This window comes from Dipodomys spectabilis, unplaced genomic scaffold (assembly GCF_019054845.1).
Source record: "Dipodomys spectabilis isolate Male_0828 unplaced genomic scaffold, ASM1905484v1 ptg000472l, whole genome shotgun sequence".
In the NCBI taxonomy this organism is placed as follows: Eukaryota; Metazoa; Chordata; class Mammalia; order Rodentia; family Heteromyidae; genus Dipodomys; species Dipodomys spectabilis.
In genome coordinates this window covers 2,184,004-2,205,083 of record NW_024871149.1, presented here as the reverse complement: position 1 = coordinate 2,205,083, position 21,080 = coordinate 2,184,004, and the positions used below count along the sequence as shown (strand labels likewise).

The 21,080-nt window shown below is 34.9% G+C and overlaps 1 non-coding gene across 1 annotated transcript; it reads left to right on the top strand.

The window, feature by feature from the left end:
* The first annotated feature begins 18,538 nt into the window (after nucleotides 1–18,538).
* LOC122098303 lies at nucleotides 18,539–18,645 on the top strand. Its single transcript, XR_006145720.1, has one exon. It is a non-coding gene; the product is annotated as a U6 spliceosomal RNA (small nuclear RNA).
* The last annotated feature ends 2,435 nt before the right edge of the window (nucleotides 18,646–21,080 follow it).

Below are 21,080 nucleotides of genomic sequence, written 5' to 3'. Positions count from 1 at the left end.
TCCATATGAATTTTTGGATTGCTTCTTCTATTTCCTTGAAGAATGAGGTTGGAATATTGATAGGTATCATATTGAATTTGTAGATAGCCTAGGGAAGTATTTCTGTTTTCATGATGTTGATAATTCCAATCCAGGAGCATGGAAGGTTTTTCCACATTCTAATTTCTGTTTTAATTCCTTTTTAAAGTTTTTAAAGTTTTCATCATTGAGGTCCTTCACTTATTTGGTTAAGTAAATTCCTAGGTATTTTATTTTTTGTGGGGCTATTACAAATGGAGTTGCTTTCCTGATTTCAGCCACGCTTTACCCATTGTTGGCGTACAGAAAAGGCATTGATTTTTGAGGGTTAATTTTATACCCTGCTACTTTTCCAAAGGTTAGAATCAGCTTGAGGTATTTAGGACTGGAGTCCGTGGGATTCTTTTAAGAGAAGATCATGTCATCTGCAAAGAGGGAGAGTTTTACGTCATCTTTCCCTATTTGGATCCCTTTTATGTTTGCATCTTGTCTTATTGCTGTAGCTAGGCATTCTAATGATAAAATGAAGAGAAATGGAGAGAGTGGACATCCTTGTCTTATTCCTGAGTTAGGAGGAAATGCCTTTAGTTTTTCACCATTAAGTATTATGCTGGCTGTAGGTTTGTAAGTTTGTCATACACAGCCTTTATTGTATTGAGGAATGTTCCCTAGATTCCTAATTTTTCCAGAACCCTCATGACAAAGGGTTATTGAACCTTGTCAAATGTTTTTTCTGCAACTATTGAGATAACCATGTGGTTCTTATCCTTGCTGTTTGTGATGTGATGAATTATACCAGATTATTTGGTTATATTGAACCAAGTTTGCATCCCTGAAATGAATCCTGTTTGATGCTGGTGTATGATTTTGGGGATGAATTGTTCAAGTCAATTGGCCAAAATTTTGTTGAGAAGCTTTGCATCAATACTTATCAAAGAAAGAGAACAAAGAAATGGGTCTATAGTTCTCTTTCTTTGATGAGTCCCTGCCTGGTTTGGGGATGAGGGTTATGATGGCTTCATAGAATGAGTTCGGTAGTGAACTTTCTCCTTCAATTTCATTGAAGATTTGAAGGAGTATTGGTGTGAGCTCTGACATGAAGGCCTTGTAGAATTCCACTGTAAATCCATCTGGTCCTGGGCTTTTTTGAGGTGGGAGGTCTTTTATTACTGTGTCTATTTCAGTACTTGATATGGGCCTGTTAAGCTGGTTTAACTCATCTTGGTTTACTTTCAGCATTACAATATTTGCTAGGAAAACGTCCATTTCTGCCTGGTTCTCTAATTTATTAGTATAAAGGTTTGAGAAATATTCCGTGATAATGTTCTGAAGCTTAGTTGTTTCTGTGGTGATGTTTCCATTCTCATCTCTGAGTTTATTTATTTGAGTGTATTCTCTTCTTTTTCTCATAAGATTTGCTAAGGGTCTGTCAAATTTGTTAATTTTTCAAAATACCATTTCTTTGGGGTTTTTTTGGTTCTTTCTGTTTTCATATTTGGATTCTAATTTGTTTAATTCTGATGTAATTTTAATGATTTCTTTCCATCTACTGTATTGCGTTTATCTTGTTTCTCTTTTTCAAGGTGGTTCAGATATCTCATTAAATTGTTGGTTTCAGATCTCTCCAATTTGTTGATGTAGGAACTCAGAGCTATAAACTTGCCTCTGAGTACTGCCTTTGCTGTGTCCCAGAGGAGCTAGTAATTTATGTGTTCATTTTTGTTGAATATCATGAACATTTTAATTTCCTTTCTCATCTCTTCCATGACCCACTGGTGATTCAACAGTGTGTTGTTCAGCCTTCATGTGTTACAGGAAGTTCTTTGGTGGATTTTGGTGTTGAGTTCTAACTTTATTCCTTTGTGGTCTGGGAGAATGAATGGTATAAATTTAATATTTCTGAATTTGGACAAGTTTGTTTTTTGACCTAATATGTGGTCTGTTTGGAAAATATTTTGTGTGCTGCTGAAAAAAAGGTGTATTCTGATGCTGCTGGGTGATATATTCAGTAGATATCTGTTAAATCTAGCTGATCTATGCAGTTGTTTAGATGTGCAGTTTTTCTACTGAGTTTTTGACGTGTTGATCTACATAGTCAAGATAGTGTTTGTTAATGTCGCCAGCAATTGATATCTTTGCATCTATGTGAGATATGAGGGAAAGCAGTGTTTCTTGGATAAATTTTCATGTTCTCTTCTTTGGCAAATATATATTTAGAATTGTAATAATCTCCGGAGTGGAGATCCCCTAATTATTATGTAGCGACTTTGGTAATCTCTTCTCATTAATTTTAATTTGAAGTCATTTTACATCTGATATTTGGATTGAAACACCTACGTATTTATAGGAGTCATTTGCTTGGGAGATTTTGTTCGGGCCTTTCACTTTCAAAAGTTGTTTGTTTGTATGGGCAAGGTGTTACTCCTGAAGGCAGCAGATAAAGGAATCTTGCTTTTTAATCCAACTAGACAGTCTATGTTGCTTAATTGGAGAGTTAAGTCCATTAATGTTCAGAGTTAGGACTAAGTGGTATTTGGGAGTAGCAGGATACAACTGTAACATCATTATGGATGTTGACACTGGCATGGAATTCATTTCCTCTTTTATCTGACAAATGAATATACAAAATAACATAACTTTAACTAAATATCAAGACCTAACTAAACATATTACCAGAAAAGTCATCATGCAAGCCTTATTGCAACTAGGGTAAAAGAAAAATCTGTCATACTCATTCTGTATTTCTTTTACATGTTGATTTTTTTCTTAAATTATTTACTTTAGCTCGCATCTTAAAAACATTGTGTTAAATGATGTATATTTTGGTAATTAATTTTGGATGCCTCCTTAAATTTTGTTTTGAGTATAATGTCTCACTTCATTTACTAACTCATGAAATGATGCTGATTACAAAACAAATGCTAATAACCACTGTTTATAATACACAAAATCTCATAAGCAAGATTTCATGAAGCATTGGTTAACATTTTGATTTCATGGTCTCATGATGATGAGGCCTATCTGCAGGAGTACAGTTGTACCTAGATTCCTCAGCCTAAATTTAGCCACAGTTAAAAAATGTTTATATCTTTATCTGTCATCCATCAGAGATTAAACTTGAGTATAAAACCTAAGAAAATGGTAAGGTAAGAATTTAGCTTTTCTGGACATAAAGTAAACAATATGCCTCATAGAGTAACTCATTAGTTTAAAGTCAAGCTGTTTCTCCAAAACATTCTAAATACTTCCTTACAATGTATATTATTCTAAAGAATGGAATGGGGAATGTGAGAAGAAGACTAACCAAGTATTGTCTTCAAATATACAAAATTTGTATTTACCTCCTTTTTTTCGTTATAAGCATTTTTGATAAAACTCTTTGAATAATTGTTTTCCTGGTCTGCTATAATATGTCTTAGTTGCATATACCAACTACATTCAGAAAATGGTATGTAGTAATTAGGTAAGGAAAACATATTCAATAAATTGCAAAAAGTATATACCTATAGGGATAATATTTTGAAGAGTGCATTTGAAATATTCTAATATAATTATTAATTTGATTGTACAATTTCACATTGACAGTAATGAAGTAGATTACTTTAATGCTAATTGGACAAGATTGTCTTTCTAAATGAGCAAAACCAATATCTCCTTCTACTTTATCAAGGAAACAACTGAGCAAAAAATGGAAACTAACATATGAATCTATAACATCTTGAATGAATTTTTGTTTATTAACAAATATTAATTTCACAAAGTATTTTATTGTGTTATATACATCTGTCCATATAATGTAGCTTGGTAAATTATATTCCTTTTATTAATTTCATTATCCTATTTTTATACCCACGTTTTATTCTGTCATCATACTAACATAAAATATTTGAATATATATACTCCACAATATTTCTCTTCATCTCCTCTCTTACTTTTTTCCAAATTTAATCCTTTCCAACTTTTACACCTGAGTCATTCATTTTATTTTCTGAGTCTAGAGTCTGCATAAGAGAAATCTAGTATTTGTTTTTCACACTATGGCATATTGCTTTAATATGAATGTTTCCAGTTCTAACTTTTTCTTGAAGATGAAATGATTTCCTTATTATGTGTGGCTAAATAATATATCATTGTGCATATATGCATATATATTATAATTTCTTAATCAATCAGTGATTAAGGAACATTTAGTTTAATTCTGTAGTTATTTATGTTTTTTATGTGGGAGAAGGAAGGATGGAAATAATGATGTTTGGACTGAGAAACATGCTCTTTAGGCAGGCACTCTAGTATTTGAAACATCTTTCCGCTGCTCTTTCATTAGTATTTCAGTAATGCATTATATTCAAAAAGTAAAATTTAATTACATTTGCAAAGGAATACTTTTTCAGTATCAATATTATTTTTTATTACAGTTTTACATTTAGTATGTCATATGAGTATGGGGGTGTATGTGAGCATGAAAATGCATGCATGTTTGTACATGTAGCTGACTCTAAGGAAATGGACACTGTGAGAAACAGGATTCAAATAAAAGTTTGAGACCTGTAAGTTGATAAATTAGTGTATAAGTCCAGTTTGTGGAGTGTGATTTCAAGATCATATTTTTTAGGCTTCATACCAACAAAGTAGATGTTTCTAATCAAAAATCATAAGGAATAAAAAGCTACTCTGTTTCATAATCATTGTCTTAGTACTCTAGACATTTTTTATTAGTGAAAAATATGATTGGTCAGTAGTAAGCCTTTAGAAACTCTACATTTTCCCCAAAATCTTCAGATGTACTATTTGGAAATAAATTACAAATATATTTATAAACATACAGATACAATATGATTTTATATATCTAAATATATGTATATAATATAAAAGTATCATATATTTAGTTATGATTTAAATGTGTATCTTAAATATTTATTTAATTTTAAATGTAATTCATTTCATCATATATATATATGATGAAATGAATTACATTTAAAATTAAAAAAAAAATATATATATACATATATATATATGTCCACATATTTTTTTGGTAAGTCATGTGGCTTGAACTCTGGGCTTAAGTGCTATCCCTGTGCTCTTCAGCTCAAGGCAAGAGCTCTACTGCTTGAGACGTAGGTCTACTTCCAGTTTTCTGGTGGTTTATTGGGGATAAGAATGTCAAGATAAGTATTCAAATGTTTTTCCCCCCTTGGTATTATTTCTAACATATTTATATGATGTTTTCTTTGTTGCTTTGTATGTCCCTCCCCCACGGCATAACTCCTGCTTTCATTGTAGTTTATGTTGGTATAATTTGTGGAGGGGAAGGGAAAAAAACAACTTGTTTAAATAGTGATACAGGGAGACTCATTGGAACAATGAAATATACAAGGTGTTATATAGAAAAATGAACTTTACAACTTTGGCCGGGAGGTGGGGGTAGATGGGAAGGGATGGGAAGGTGAAACAAAGGAGCAAGCAACAACGCTCGATAAGAAATGCACTAATTACCTTGCCCATGTAACTGTAACCTCTCTGTATGGTATTTTCACAATTTAAAAACAAAACAAAAATAAAACCTGAGAGAGTCCAGGACAAAGACGCCAGAAGCAGCAGGAGAGCAGATTCTGCTCAACACCAGCAAGAACTTACAAGGAGCAGATATCTTCATCCTGCAGATCACTGAACAGAGACCGGCCAGGAACCAAGACTGTGGTGTGAGTAGAACCCTGACATCCTTACTCCTCAGTGAGCAAAGGAGGGAAGGCCACCCCTCCCCCACCACCAGAGATCTCCATCTTTGATCCTGACAAAGCCCCACTGAGCAACTACCACCAACTCAGGCCTTGGTCAAAACAAAAGAGTCATTTAACTGCTCACAGGAACCTGACCTGACCTGCCAGGCTCAACTCCACCCAGAGCAAAGTCACACATCCCAAGCAGAGATTGCTTGGCCTCCAGAGGAGTGACTTTCTACATTGGGTAAACAGAGTCAGTGGTTGCCTCTCCCTACAGCAGACTAGATAATCAATTGAAATTTATTAAACAAAAAAACTAAGAATGTCTCTAGGCTGAGCTCTGTGAGTGTCTCAGGAGCTAACCCTTCAGGAAAAACCCTTCAGGCCTCAACCCTACCCAGAACCTAGCCTCATCACAGCATCTCCAAACCACAGGAAACAGCCATCTCCCTCTTTTGTGATACTCAAAGCAGATTTCCCTCACAATGAACTAGCATGGGAGGCAGATCACAAAATCCTGGGTAATGCAGAGCATTTTTCTGCCTGCTCAAACAAACTAACTTAAGAAACAAATCAAGCCAGTGGAAAAACAACCACCACAAGCAGACCAGAGACTCCACCAAGAGACTGGTTAGGGACCCAGTGGGGATACAGGATTTTCCGATTCCCACCAAAAAGAAATCAAAGAACTCTTTTTTTAACTTTTTTAATTTTAATTTTTTTGAAAAATATTTTTTCTATTAATCTATTTTTTTCCTCTCATAAATTTTTAGGGGTGTGTGTGTGTGTGTGTGTGTGTGTGTGTGTGTGTGTGTGTGTGTGTGTGTATGTTTTTTATTTTTTTGACCTTTTAGTCTTTTTTTAATTCTTTACATTTTTTTTCTATTTCTTACTCACTCTCCTATCATTCTGTCGAATCCATTTCCCTCTCTGCGATTAGGATTTGGTTAAATTCACTCTTTTTTTTACCTCTCCACATCCCTTTAATCCTATTTTTCAACACATTTCTCCTTAAACCTAAAAATTTCTGGTTTGCCAAATTTGTATTTGCTGTTTTTAGCCCATAAATCCATAGTTGTTTGATGTGGAATAGATCGTATCTGATGAACTAGATTGTATCTGCAGCCATTTTGGTACAGTACTTTGGTTGATGCTTGCCTTAAAACAGTGTTCTAGCACAAAATTGGTGTTACTTTCATACAAAATGGGCAGAAAAACACAAGAAAAATGGCAGGTCCGGGTATCTCAAGTCCCACTCATGACATCTGGTAACAGAACAATTCATGAATAATCCAGAGGAGAGTTCCTAAAGAGATCTACAAATACTACTGGTGAACATGGTGAATGAAAAGATTGAAAATCTGCAAAGGACTCAGTGTGAGCATGATAAGGAGAGAGAGGAGGCAAAGCAAAGGTTAATACAGGAATCTCGTGAACATGAGGAAGCTACTCAAAGATTGATACAGGACTTGAGTGAACAGGTTTTCGAACAGTCAAAGAGAAATTAAGGAATTGTGTGAACAGGCTGATAACAGTCAAAGAGAAAGACAGGAATTGCATGAGGAGGCTGAGAACAGTCAAAGAGAACTACAGGAATTGTGTGAAGATGAGGAAGCTAATCAAAGAGTAATACAGGCATTGTGAGAGTGGGATGAGACTAGACAAAGATCAATAGAAGCATTCATGGAATCCACAAACAGACAACTGAAGGAATTCACGGAGATCACAAATGGAATGCTGAATGGAGCCCGACAGAAGGAATGGGAATCCAAGGAAACATAGCCAATCAACTAAGTGATTTGAGAATAAACTCTGAACACCAAATTAAGGAAGTAAAAAGTTTATACAAGATCTAAAACAAAGCTCCAACAATAAATTTGAAGCCATCAAAGCTGACCAATTAGAAGGAAAAGAAATAAAAACCAAAGTAGAAAGCCTTGACAGTAGATTTCATCATGTAGAAGATACAATCAAGGGGATTGAAGATATCCTAGATATTATAGTGAAACAACATACAACTATGCAAGCAAATCCAAGTAATATAACAGATCTATTCAACATTTTGAAGACACCATCAAAAGTCCTAATCTGAGGATAATGGGTATAGAAGAGCCCATAGGGACAGAAGTTAATGGTTTAGGAAATTCATTTAACAGGATGCTAGCAGAGAACTTCCCAAACATGCAAAAAGTTAGGCCTTTTCAGATACAAGAAGATTTTAGAACCCCAAATAGACCAGACCATAACAGTACATGCCACCATGACATTAAAATCCGCAGAGGATCAATTCAGACCAAGGAAAAGATCCTTAAAGCTGTCAAGGAGAAAAGATCAACCACTTATAAATGGAAACCAATCAGAATAATCTCTGCTTTGTCAGCAGAGACAAAGCAAGAAGAGCCTGGAATGATGTATACCATGCCCTAAAGACAAACAACTATCAACCAAGATACTGTACCCGGCTATACTCTCCTTCATAACCTAAGGTCAAATAATAATTTGCCATAGCAAAGAAAAGCTGACATAATATATCTCCACTAAGCCAGCCCTACAAAAGATACTTAAAGATTTCCTCACATAGAAAACCAACAAGACAACAATAAGAGCAAAGAAACCGCACAAAAAGTGAGAATCCATGAACCATAAGAAGAACACAGTTGCCTCAGCGCCCAAGAAGTTGGATAACATGGCAGGAACTCCCAAAAACCTCTCAGTCATATCTTTCAACATTAATGGGCTTAACTCTCCAATTAAGCCACATAGATTATCTAACTGGTTTACAAAGCAAGATTATTCTATCTGCTACCTTCTGGAGTCACACCTTGCCCATAAAAACAAACATATTTTGAAAGTGAAAGACTAGAACAAAATGTACCAAGCATTCTTTGTGGTGAGGTGGTATCACAATGTTGTTTTGATTTGCATTTCTTTTATGGCTAGGGAGGTTTAGCATTCCTTCATGTGTCTACTGGCCATGCTTCTTTCCTCAGAGAGAAGTTTCTCTTTATTGTACAGTTGTTTCTTTGAGGATTTGTTGGGGATTTAATTTTTTGAGTTCCAGGTATATTTTAGATATGAGACCCTTGTTCATTGTATGGATAGTAAATATCTTCTCTCAATCCGTGGGCTTTCTATTGATCTTGCTAGCTATATCCTTTGCCGAGAAGAAGCTCTGCAATTTCATGGAATCCAGTTTGTCCAAACTTTCATTGATTTGTTGTGTTTCTGGGTCTCTATTAAGAAAATTTCAACCTGTGCCAAGGAGACTTAGGGTTTGTCCTATTCCATCCTGTAATATTTTCAGAGTATCTGCTTGACTCCGAGGTCTTTGATCCATTTGGAGTTGATTCTGGTCAGGGTGATATATAAGGATATAGCCTTAGGTTTTTTACAAGTGATTAACCAATTTTGCTACATCATTTACTGAAGAGGCTGTCTTTCTTCCATTTTATATTTTGACCTCCCTTATCTAAGATTAGATGGCTATAGGTCTGTGGGTTCATTTCTGGGTTTTCAATTCTATTCCATTGGTCCTGAGGTCTGTTCTTGCGACAGTACCAAGCTGTTTTGATTACTATAAATTTGTAGGAGGGTTTATAATTTGGTATTGATATTTCTCCAGCACTGTTCTTTCTGTTAAGGATTGTTTTTGTTATTTGGGGTCTTTAATTGTTCCATATGAATTTTTGGATTTCCTCTACTATTTCCTTGTAGAATGAGATTGGAATATTGATAGGTATCGCATTGAATTTGTAGATAGCCTTGGGGAGTATTGCCATTTTCACGATGTTGATCTTTCCATTCAAAGAGCATGGGAGGTTTTCCCACTTTCTAATATCCGTTTTCATTTCCTTTTTCAGATTTTTAAAGTTTTCATCATAGAGGCCCTTCACTTCTTTCGTTACTTTAATTCCTAGGCATTTGAGTTTTTGTGGGGTTATTACAAATGGAGTTGCTTTCCTGATTCAGCCACACTTTTCTCATTGTTGGCATACAGGAAAACCATTGATTTTTGAGGGATAATTTATATCCTGTTATCTTGCCAAAGTTTTGAAGATGCTGGAGGGGATTTGAACAGAATGGAAAATTACTGCAATGTTTGTGGGGGTGTAAACTTGTTCATCTACTTTGGAAAATGCTATGGATATTCCTCAAAAGACTCCACATAGAGCTCCCGTGTGACCCAGCAATCCTACTTTTGGGCATTTAAGAATATGATCACAAACAAGACCATACTAAAACTACCAGCACAACTATGTTTATTGAACATTATTTACCATAGCTAAGATATGGAACCAACCCCGATGCTCCTCAGTAGATGAATGGATCAAGAAAATGTGGTATACATACACAATGGAATTCTATGCCTCCATCAGAAAGAATGGCATTGACTCATTTGTTAGGAAATGGAATGACTTGGAAAAATTATATTAAGTGAAGTAAGCCATTCCCAAAGAAATATAGGTCCCATGGTTTCCCTTATTTGCAATAACTAGTATATGTGTGAGACAAACAGAAACTGTCAGACAACTTGATGTTAGGTTAAATGAACCACATGTTAAGTATTCAATTTTTTTAATTTCCTGTGATTGTTTCTAAGATGTTTATAAGATGACTTCTTTGTTGCTTTGTATGTATCTCCCCCAGAGTATAAGCCCTGCTTTCACTGTATTTGGTGTTGATATATTTTGTGGAGGGAAACGGAAAAAAAAAAACAACTGTTTAAATAGGCTTACAGGTGGACCCATTACAATTATAAGATGAACAAGAAGTTATATTTATAAATGTACTTTACAACTTCAGTGGGGTGGGAGGTGGATGGGTGGGGATGGGGCGGTAGGGGCCTGTAGGGGTGGGGGTGTGGAAATGGGAAGGGATGTTATGGGGAAACAAAGGATGAGGCAACAATGCTTGATAAGAAATTTACTCACTATCTTGCCCATGTAATTGTCAACCCTCTGTATAATATTTTCATAATAAAACAAAACCAAACAAAACAAAAAAAAAAATCTACCAAGCAAATGGCCCCCATAAACAGGCGGATGTTACAATCCTAATATCTGAAAAAAATGACTGCAAATTAAAATTACTCACAAGAGATTAAAAAAAAGTTTATTATATACTAATTAAGGGTTTCTCCTTCAGGAGGATATTACAATTCTGAATATCTATTCACCAAACAACGGAGAACCCAAATTTATGCAAGAAACACTACTTTCTCTCAAAGATCACATAGATACAAAGACATTAAATGTTGGGGGATTTAACACACTACTATCACTACTAGATAGATCAACTCTTCAAAAACTCAATAGAGAAACTGCACATCTAAACAACTGCATAGATCAACTAGTTTTAACTGACATCTACTGAGTATTTCAACCAGCAGCATCAGAATACATGTTTTTCTCAGCAGCACATGGAACATTTTCCAAAATAGACCACATTCTACGTAACAAATCAAACTTGTCTAAATTCACAAATATTGAAGTAATACCTTGCATTCTTTTAGAATACAAGGGAATAAAATTAGAATTCCACACCAAAAGCCACCAAAGAGAGTCCTGTAACACATGGAGGCTGAACAACACACGGTTGAATCACCAGTGGGTCATGGAAGAGATGAGAAAGGTAATTAAAATGTTCATGATATTCAACAAAAATGAGCACACAAATTACCAGCTCCTCTGGGACACAGCAAAGGCAGTACTCAGAGGCAAGTTTATAGCTCTGAGATCCTACATCAACAAATTGGAGAGATCTGAAAACAACAACATCTGAACCACCTTGAAAAAGAGGAGCAAGATAAACGCCAATACAGTAGATGGAAAGAAATCATTAAAATTAAGTCAGAATTAAACAAATTAGCATCCAAATATGAAAACAGAAAGAACCAAAAAGATAAAGAATTGGTACTTTGAAAAATTAACAAATTTGACAGACCCTTAGCAAATCTTATGAGAAAAAGAAGAGAATACACTCAAATAAATAAACTCAGAGATGAGAATGGAAACATCACCACAGAAACAACTAAGCTTCAGAACATTATAATGGATTATTTCTCAAACCTTTATACTAGTAAGTTAGAGAACCTGGCAGAAATGGACATTTTCCTAGCAAATATTGTAATGCTGAATGTAAACCAAGATGAGTTAAACCAGCTTAACAGGCCCATATCAAGTATTGAAATAGAAACACTAATAAGAGACCTCCCATCTCAGAAAAGCCCAGGACCAGATGGATTTACAGCGGAATTCTACAAGGTCTTCATGTCAGAGCTCACACCAATACTCCTTCAAATCTTCAATGAAATTGAAGGAGAAAGTTCACTACCGAACTCATTCTATGAAGCCATCATAACCCTCATCCCCAAACCAGGCAGGGACTCATCAAAGAAAGAGAACTATAGACCCATTTCTTTGTTCTCTTTCTTTGATGAGTATTGATGCAAAGCTTCTCAACAAAATTTTGGCCAATTGACTTGAACAATTCATCCCCAAAATCATACACCAGCATCAAACAGGATTCATTTCAGGGATGCAAACTTGGTTCAATATAACCAAATAATCCGGTATAATTCATCACATCACAAACAGCAAGGATAAGAACCACATGGTTATCTCAATAGTTGCAGAAGAAACATTTGACAAGATCCAACATCCCTTTGTGATGAGGGTTCTGGAAAAATTAGGAATCCAGAGAAGATTCCTCAATAGAATAAAGGCTGTATGTGACAAAAACCTACAGCCAGCATAAAACTTAATGGTGAAAACTAAAGCCATTTCCTCTTAACTCAGGCACAAGACAAGGATGTCCACTCTCTCCACTTCTCTTCAATTTAGTATTAGAATGACTAGCTACAGCAACAAGAAAATAGGCAAATATAAAAATGATCTAAATAGGGAAAGATGAAATAAAACTCTTCCTCTTTGCAGATGACATTAGCTTGTGTTTAATGAATACCACAGTCTCCACTCCCAAATAACTCAAGCTGATTCTAAACTTGGGCAATGTAACATGGTATAAAATTAACCCTGAAAAATTCAGTGGCTTTTCTCTATGCCAACAATGAGAAAAGTGTGGCTGAAATCAGGAAAGCAACTCCATTTTTAATAGCCCCACAAAAATAAAATACCTAGGAATTATCTTAACCAAAGAAGCTAAGGATTTCTGTGATGAAAATTTTAAAAACTTGAAAAAGGAAATCAAAACATAAATTCGATAGTGGAAAAATCTCCCATGTTCCTGGATTGGAAGGATAAACATCGTGAAAATGGCAATACTTCCCAAGGCTATCTACTAATTCAATGCAATACCTATTGATATTCCTACCAGATGCTTCAAGGAAATAGAAGACGCAATGCAAAAATTCATACGGAAAAATTAAAGGACCCAAATAGCAAAAACAATCCTTAATAGGAAGAACAGTGCTGGAAGAATATCAATACCAAATTTCAAACTCTACTTCAAAGCTATAATATTCAAAACAACTTGTTACGGGCACAAGAACTGACCTCAGGACCAATGGAATAGAATTGAAAACCCAGAAATGAATCCACAGACCTATAACACTGTAATCTTCAATGAAGAATCTAAAAACCATAATGGAAGAAAGATAGCCTCTTCAGTAAATGGTGCTTGCAAAATTTGTAAATTACTTGTAGAAAACGAAATCTATATCCTTATATATCACCCTGCACCAGAATCATCTCCAAATTGATCAAATACCTCGGAGTCAAAGCAGACACTCTGAAAACTTTAAAGAATGGAGTAAGAGAAACCCTAGGTTTCCTTTGCATAGACCAATATTTTCTTTAAAGATACCCAGAAACAGAACAAAACAAAGAAAGGATGGACAAATGGGATTGCAATAAATTGCATAACTTCTGCATGTCAAACACATAGCTAGCAAGATCAATAGAAAGCCCATGGATTGGGAGATTTTCACTAGCCATACAAAGAACAAGGGCCTCATATCTAAAGTATACCTGGATCTCAAAAACATTAAATCCCCCAACAACAAATCCTCAAAGAAACAACTTCCCAATAAATCAGTGGACTAAAGACTTAAAGAGAAACTTCTGTGAATAGGAAAGAAGGATGGCCAGTAGACACATGAAGAAACGCACAACCTTCTTAGCCAGAAAAGAAATGCAAATCAAAACCACATCGTGATACCTCTTCACCCAAGATACAATGGCTATAATCAAGATCTCTAATAACAACAGATGCTGGAAGGGGTGAGGACAGAAGGGAACCTTACTGCATTGTTGGTGGGAGTGCCACTTTGGAAATTAGTATGGAGGCTTCTCAAAGACTTTACATAGAGCTATTCAATGACTCAACCATCAGACTTTTGGGCATTTACCCAAGAGATCACAAACAAAACCATACTAAAGCGACCATCATAACTATGTTTATTGCAGCATTATTTACCATAGCTAAGATATTGAATCAAACAAGATGCCCCTCAGTAGATGAATGGATCAAGAAAATGTGGACTATATACCCAATGGAATTCTATGCTTCCATCAGAAATAATGACATTGCCACATTTGTTAGGAAACACAAAGAATCGGAAAAAGTATATTAGATGAAGTAATCCGAGCCCAAAGAAACATAGTTCCCTTGGTTTCCCTTACTTGCAATCCCTAGTATATGTCTGAGACAAGCGGAAACATTCAGATAAGTTGATGTTTGGCGAAATGTACCCCAAAGTAAGGATTCAAATGTTTTTCTTTCTTATGATTGTTTCTAACAAATTTATAAGATGATTTATTTCTTGCTTTTTATGTCCCTTCTACAAGGTATAACCCCTGCTTTCACTGTATTTTATGTTGGTATAATTTGTGAAGGGGAAGGGAAAAAACAAATGTGGATTCATTGCAGCAATGAGATGTACAAGATTTATGTCGAAAAATGAACTTTACAACTTTGGCTAGGGGGGGGATTAAAGGGGAGGGGGAGTGGGGAATGGGAAGGAATGGGAAGGGGAAACAAAGGAGGAGGCAAAAAAGCTTGATGAGAAATATACTCATTCCCTTGCACATGTAATTGGACCCACTGTTTACTATATTTTCACAATAAAAATTATCTGAAAAAATTGTATGAATGGATAGTGCATATGATTTTATTTTTCATTACAAACATAGAATGTAGTAAAAATTTTCATAGCAATTACACTGCACTAGGTTGAGGTCAGATTCAAATGTAAATAATATACTGTGTTCATGTACAGAATTTGAGCATCAAAAAATTTAATATGCCTGTGGTCCTAAAACCAATACCTTACTGATATTGTGTGACAAATACAATTTCCTATAAGTACAGAAATTTTCCTTGTATCTTTTTAATACATATTTTTATTGTAAATGTCCTGTGCACAGGGTTTAGAGTTACATAAATAAGGTAATGAGTACATTTTTTACTGAGCATTTTTATCCTCTCCTTGTTTTTTAACATACCGGCCCTTCCCTCCACACCCCCCATCCCTTCCCTCCACCCCCCCGCATCTGATAGAATGTCTTGTACATCTCATTGTTACAATGGGTCACCTTGTATCCATTCCTTGTATCTTAAATGAAGAAATGCTGGCTTGATTTATGCTGATTCTACTTGTATAGATACACCTAAAATCACTTGCCAAGTCCAAGAGCACATAAATAATATGCACATCACTTTTTTTCATTTTGTTATAATTGTGTTATACACATTTATTGACAGGTTACAAATTATTCTCAAATTTTAATGCATTAAAATACTTTCTTTTTTTCTTATTTTCTTAGCTAGGAAATCAGCAAGACCTCAGTAAGTATTCCTCACATAGGACTTTTCAAATGGGTTGGTGAAATGTTGAGCTGAGCTCCCATCTTCTGAGGACTCACACTTCTGCTTAGGAATTGATGCTGGCTGTTGGAAAAGAGCTCAAGGAAGAATGTCATTTAAAGACTTATAACTTTATTCTGCACCAGGGTATTTTCTTGCTACTTTGTTTGTTGAGAGTGTCTACAAGAACAAGCATTCCCTGGGGAGCAGGGAGATGCCATATGAGGTTTTCTTACTGAGATTTCTGAGTGACTTGCTATCACTTGTACTGCATTTTGCAAATCAAATCTGTCAAAACCATTTTAAGAGATAAGAGGAGTGGTAAAAGAACTTACAGAGATAAATACTTCTTCTACATATTTGGTTCCAAGCATTCTGTCTAAGGCATATTCAACAACTAGTGAAACTTGTGTTGTCTGTAGCTATGTGTCATTCTCAATGTGTGCATTTATACATGTGTATAGGTATGTGTGTATTTTTGTGTACAGTAACATGCATGTCTACATATAGATGGGCATATACACACATATATTCATATACAAATAAATATACATATATAAATATATGTGCATATATATATATATATCAGTTGTTCATTGATTCAATCTATAGTTCCCAGCATATTGCCATTCTCACAAAGTGTACATGGTAAACTGCTCTGAGGATATTTGTTCTATGATAGGCATCTTTTGTACTCACTTCCCCCATTAACCTTGTTTTTCATCCCTGAATATCTTCTGTCTACTTTCCATAGGTTAGCATTGTTTTCATTATATGTATTCACTGATAATAGAAGAAAAAATTTGTTTGTAAAAGAAAAAGAACTTTTAGGTCAGAGGTTAAAAGTATCCTAACGTCTCAATGATTCCTATGAGATAAAATTTGTAATGGTAGTATAAGTGAAAAGGAATTCCTAGATCTGTTGTTTTGCCATTTAGAATAGGAAAGAATAACATCATGTCACTGTAATAACTCTTAAAGAATGCAAGGGTAACTGATGGTCGCTATCATGTTTCCACAATACCAGTGGATTCTGAAGGATAACAGTAGACAAGCAGAAATTCTAATTACCAGATATGGAGCATGAAAGAAAAAGAGAGGAAATGAGACAGTGAAAGAGAAAGAGAAATATCACAATACTGAAAGTGCATAACAGATAAACAAGAGCTGTATGAGAATATTCATACTGCTATCTTTAGACTCTACATCTACATTTGGAGGTATTTGATGTATGATAACCCATCAACATGAAATATAAAGTTATTTTGATAAAAATAAAAATGATTCAGAAGAAATTATAAATGCAAAAACAATCTTCACAGAAGCAAATTCTCAGAAATATTTCATCACTTTGAAAAGGATAAAGTGGCTGAAGTTAGTAGTATGACAATTCACAAAGACATAAAAAGATATTAATATATTTCATTATATATCCCAAAGAAGAAAGCAATTATTGTTTAGATGATTTTTTAAAACACAGTCTCTCAGGTGTTGGGAAGGTGGCTCAGTGGTAGAGTGCCTGCCTAGCGTGCACTGGGTTTGATTCCTCAGCATGACATAAGCAGAAAAAGATGGAAGTGTGTTGTGGCTCAAGTGGTAGCGCTAGCTTGGAGCTGAGGGAGAGCACCTAGGACCCAGAGTTCAAGCCCCATGACCAGAAAAATCAAAATATAAAACAAAACACAGTCTCTCACTTTTGTGGCCTCAACTCTGTAATACCACTGCTTCAGCCTAGGGCTAAGGTTTTAGGTGTGGATATTTATCAACACTCCTGATTCAGACTCTACTTAATCATTTTTTAAATAAATATTTTGTTCTTAATTTTTCTCTTTGTAAATTCACATCCTCTATAAAAAATGGTTTGGCCATCCCAGTAACCTTCTCAATGTACCTCCTAATGACGACTTTCAAAAAGTTGTATTATACTACAAGGAAAACAATGCTATAAATAAAGAAAACCAATAACAAAATATTAATGATTAAAATAAAAACTAAAATAATTATCAGTGTTTTCAGTATTTGAAGGGTATTACCTATTAAATTTTACTATTTTCTCATATCCCTGTACATTTAAAACAGGTTATGGTTATGATATTCAACAAGAGGTTTTTAGGTTATGAGTAATCTTTAAAGTTACCCACTAAGATTACTATTTAAGTCTCATCTAATCATTTGTATATGTCTTATATCATTATTTGTTCCTCGCTAACATATAAAATAAGGAAGCCAGAGCCTAGGAAGGTAGCTCAGTGGTAGAGAGCTTGCCTTGCATGCTTGAGACCCTGGGTTCGATTCCTCAGCACCACATAAGCAAAAAAATAAGCCAGAAGTGGCGCTGTGGCTCAAGTGGTAGAGTGTTAGCCTTGAGCTGAAGAGCTGAGGGAGAGCGCCCGGGCCCATAGTTCAGGCCCCTGACCGGACCCCAAAAAAATTTTAAAACATAAAATAAAATAAGGAAGCCCTATAGTTTTAACAGAAACTTTGTAGTTAATAAAGTCTTAACTCTTTATATTCTGCTTCTTTACACAAAGACTTGGCAACTTCTCATTAGCAATGTTCATATAAACTCTGAAATATACATACATAGTAGCATATGTCTGTTACCACAAATCTTAAATACTTTAACGAAAAGTTTTATTACCTGCCAAACAGTCCTTGTTTTAGCATATATAAGCAAATTCCCAAAATATATTTAAACCATTAAAACTTTTAACTAAACTTAACACTTGCTGCAGTGTTCATTATGACAGGTGCCTTGTATAGAATAATTGAATTCCTCCTCCTACACATCTCTTGAACAACAAATATCTGGAATTATTTTGTTTTTGACCTGTCCATCTTGATTTTATTCTTAAATGTGTGCTTATGTAAGAAGTATATGGCTCTAAAATTTCATGAAAATTCTTTAAACTTACTTTTTGTTGAATTGTCTAGTTTAAGAATATCAATTACACTTTATTTATAAAACATGTTCTATGTTCCATTCAGCATCACCTACTCTAACATTGGAACGATACAGAGAAGATTTGAATGGACCCTGTGCAAGGATGGCAGGCAAATTCCTGTACCATTCCATACTTTTACAACAACAGATGCTGGAGGGGATGTGGCCACAAGTTAACTGTACTACATTCTTGGTGGGAGTGTCAACTTGTTCAACCACTTTGGAAAATAGTATGGAGGTTCCTCAAAAGACTTCACATAGAACTCCCCTAAGACACAGCAATCCCACTTTTGGGCATTTACCCAAAAGATCACAAACAAGACGGTACTAAAACTACTATCACAATTATATTTATTGCAGCATTGTTTAAGATAGCTAAGATATAGAACCAACCCCGATGCCCCTCATCAGATAAATAGATCAAGAAAATGTGCTATTTATACCAATGAAATTCCATGCCTTCATGAGAAAGTATGACATCACCCAATTTGTTAGAAAATGGAAATACTTTGAAAAAAATTATTAAGTGATGTAAGCCAAGTCCAAAGAAACATAGGTCACAGGGTTTCCCTAATTTTTAATAACTAATATATCTGGGATAAGCAGAAACGGTCAAAATCTATGCACATATGACCAGATAAGATGTTGTTAAGGGAAATGAACCCCCCAATAGGAACACAACTGTTTTTTCTTTCTTGCTTGCTATTGTTCTAACGTACTTATAACAGGCTATGTGATGTTTTTTTGTTTCTTTATATGTTTCTCCCCCATGCTATAACCCCTGTTTTCACTGTGTTTGAATTTGGTGTGCCCACCTCTTGTACATACGCTCCTGTAATTTGGGGAGGGGAAGGAAAAAACAAAATGCTGAAATAGGGATTCAGGTTGACCCATTGTAACAATGAAATGCACAAGACACTATGTTGAAAACTGAACTTTACAATTTAGGCAGGGGAAGTGGGGAGGGGAGTGTACTTGTAGAGGTGGGCGGGAAAGGACGGTAGAGGGAAAATAAAGGAGGAGGTAACGAAGCTTGTTAGGAAATGTACTCATTACTTGCTCATGTAAATGTGACCTCTCTGTACAGTATTTTTAAAATAAAAAACATATGAAAATGTTCTGAGATGAAAGAGTTTATTTCCTTTATTTTACTCATATAATATGGCTAACAAAGAAATTAATGCAAAACACTGATATGAAGGTATTTTGAATGAATGTGTATGTGTGCACGTGCACGTGTTCTCATGCACTTGCATGTATATTGGTGTGCTCACAGTTTGAAGAAAGGGCGTCAAAGTCTTGCTAGGCCTGCTCTCTAGATTGGTGAGCTACTATATGAGCTACATCTCCATTCCTGGCCCTTTGCTAACATTAAAATTTTTGAAAAATAATCTCATGAATTTATTTTGTCCTGATTGGCTTCCACTGTTATCCACAGATCTCTGGATCCTGAGTAAATATGCCAAGTAGTTAGGATTACAGGTGTGACCAACCAGCACAAGGCTTTCAGAATAATTTTAAAAGTGGAAGAAAGTTTACTTCACGGGGGCTTGTTTTATCATCTCCTACTTATAAAGCATTTTGGAGTGATTATTTGTGATTTTTTTTTCGTTTTTTGGATTCTTAAGAAAGTGATGATATTTAAAAATTTAGTACTTTTTAAAATGGAACCTGGAAAAATGGGACAGAATATATTTGTCTCTCTTATAAGCTCAGCTCTGTGCATGATAACCCAATGTCACCAACACAGTCTGTGTTGAAGACAAAATGTAACAGAAAACAATCACCATGGCCAATAATTGCTATGGTATTATTTCTTGGACAATATGAACATTGAATAGAGAGTGTAAGAGAATGGAGAGATTTTACCTACCTTTTGTGTATTGCTGAAAGACTTTTGGAAACTTTGACTCATTTCCTTCCTCACAGTGTGTGCTTGGGCCATGCACTTATTGCCTTTAATTACAATTTTCCCAACACTAAAATGGCAATAACATTAGCATTATAGAAAATGTTATCTTAAGAATTAAGGAAATTAAAACTTGTGAAATACTTAACATAAATTTCCATGAATGAGTTTTAAGTTTAGCCAGCAGTTTTTTTAAAAATACTAAAAAGAATGCGATAAGTATTACAGAAATCATTGCATATAGTGAGCAAACAGAAGTAATGTTATCTATTGACTATGCTCTTCTTCCAAGGAAGCCAGGTGGATTATTTCTCATGCTGTAAATCAAACTTGTTATCTTATGTCTTGATAGTGTAAAAATATCAGGACAAAATAATGAAGGAATGTTGTAGACTGAGGTGAAGTCCATATGAAAATGTGCAAAACTGATAAAACATAAAAGTATCTGAGCATTATATTGTGTTTTACATCATTTAAGTTACATTGCAAAGTTAAGTAAGACCTAGAAGAATGGATTCTCTTTTTGATGTCCTATCATAGGTCCTTGGATGAACTCTTTCCTCATTCTTGTAAAGACATCATCAGATGAGAGGAACTATATTATTTTTTGTTTGCTTCCGTACATTTATTCTTCATTTGAAATCTGAACTACTTGAGACTGAAA